The sequence below is a fragment of the Penaeus japonicus genome, unplaced genomic scaffold (genome assembly GCF_977035675.1).
Source record: "Penaeus japonicus unplaced genomic scaffold, GWHDUDI00000001_assembly GWHDUDI00000038, whole genome shotgun sequence".
Classification (NCBI taxonomy): Eukaryota; Metazoa; Arthropoda; class Malacostraca; order Decapoda; family Penaeidae; genus Penaeus; species Penaeus japonicus.
The window spans coordinates 19,409,114-19,410,796 of record NW_028234440.1 but is presented as its reverse complement, the minus strand read 5'-3'; the positions used below and the strand labels follow the sequence as shown (position 1 = coordinate 19,410,796).

The window sequence follows — 1,683 nt, the reverse complement described above, 5'->3', positions numbered from 1 at the left end:
TTAAGGTAATCCTGACAAGAAGTTACCATTTACACACCACAGCAACGTGTCTTCAATTACTATATGGCACATGGAGTGTAGTGTTAGAACTACACTGTGGAAAAATCCTTAAGGCTTTACAGGGCATTATAGACATCTTGCCTCGGGGGTATAAAAGCGATAGCTATGTCTTGTAAACAGGAGACGCTATTTCGGTCCATGCTGGGTTAGCGCAGTTAGCAGAGGCCAAGGCGCTTTGCTGGCACCAACGCTTAAATTCAGTACTTGCCGTGGTATCACATGGGCGCGTGAAATGTGTAAGAAGGAACTATTTCAAATGCAGATGAAGAGTGAATTCATGAAGACGAGTGAACATAATAATTCTTCATGAAGAGTGGAGAGAACTGGGGACAATAAACAGTTACTTTCTCTGTAAACTAAGAAAAATTGTAAAGTTGTTTTTCTGTTTCATAACACCTAATTTTTGCTGAAGTCTAACACTTTACAGGAAAGTCCTCACGCCTACACGAGGCAGTCTTTGGCGGGACACCAACAAAAACGGCTATACTGAGGAGTGCACAACCCAATTAGACGTAATAATTGGAAATATTATTTTTATTTTCATATCACAAGAACCCGCTGAGTGGAGTGGAATGGCAAATTCCGTGATCGGTGATATATATGTGTTCCATAGTTGGTATATGAAATAGGGCCAAGCTATTATTTTATCGCGGGAGTAACAAAAATAATGCTACGCCAGTGGGTCTTTGTCTGTATAATCATGTGCCAACAGGATAACATGATGCAAGAGTCGCTGGTGTGAAGACCTTGAGTGCCCTTGTGACCTGAGATACCTTGTGTTGCACTGTGATGTGCTGGTTCCCCCCTGTATTGTGCCCATAAATCAGTGTACTTGTGAAGAACTAGTGTCAATAAACGATAGAGTGTTATTGTGAGTTTACTTCGTGCCCTTCCTCACCTCGTGGTATTCTGGGACACTGTGGCGTTAATTAGGCGCTTCTTGGAGCTGTTCTGTGTTCACGACCCTGTGGTTGGCACGCCGTCTGCCAAGCCTGCCTGGTGTAGGTGGCTGTAACAGTAAGTAGCGTGCAAGGAACATTAAATGGCAGTGGTAACACGACTGTTATGGGAATAGATAAGTCCAGGTGATCCTATAGAGGTGTGAGTCACCTGTGGATTTTTTTTTTTTTATCAGAAAAGATGTCTCTGCTGATAAAAAAGTTGTATAGTCATGGCCTTACTACTGGGTGGAGAGGGGGCAGGGGGGCTGTAATGTTATCAGTTTTACCGTGTAGAATCAACACCGGCGGTTGTATTATTTGAAATAGTATTAGTATTTAATTATTCATGTTTATGTTGCGTTTATGAGTAGTAGTAGAAGTATTATTAGGGGTAATGATAAGATTAACTGCAGGCATTACCATTTCCAAACGCTCTTCGACATTTCTACTATATTATTATCTAGTCGGTAATAAAAATACCGAACATCATATATATCGCCATTCTTAAAGAATAAATCCATATTGCACCATCAATAAACATTTACACTCACTCTCCCTTTCAACGGTTCATTCATAACGTCGCCTCCCATTGGCTGGTTTAGAAACCGGCGTTCTGATTGGTCGACTCCCACCAGATGATAACCAGCTGCCAGAAGCTTCTAATCAGCTGAGCCAACTCACG

At 41.8% G+C, this 1,683-nt stretch overlaps 2 protein-coding genes across 3 annotated transcripts in view; both read left to right on the top strand.

Annotated features, from left to right (window-relative positions):
* Window positions 1-793: 793 nt before the first annotated feature.
* Window positions 794-1,683, top strand: part of LOC122261659 (UPF0729 protein AGAP000931) — a 9,381-nt gene continuing 8,491 nt past the window's right edge. Inside the window, exon 1 of one of the 2 annotated variants that reach the window (XM_086532862.1) lies at window positions 794-1,077. The gene's annotated coding sequence lies outside the window, so the exon portion shown is untranslated. Of the gene's footprint in view, window positions 1,078-1,593 lie in introns of those variants that run through there. The other variant, XM_086532861.1, reaches the window with a different exon arrangement.
* LOC122261662 (cotranscriptional regulator ARB2A) overlaps window positions 1,596-1,683 on the top strand; it is a 66,093-nt gene continuing 66,005 nt past the window's right edge. Inside the window, exon 1 of the mRNA XM_086533039.1 lies at window positions 1,596-1,683. This exon is cut by the window's right edge and continues 43 nt beyond it. The gene's annotated coding sequence lies outside the window, so the exon portion shown is untranslated.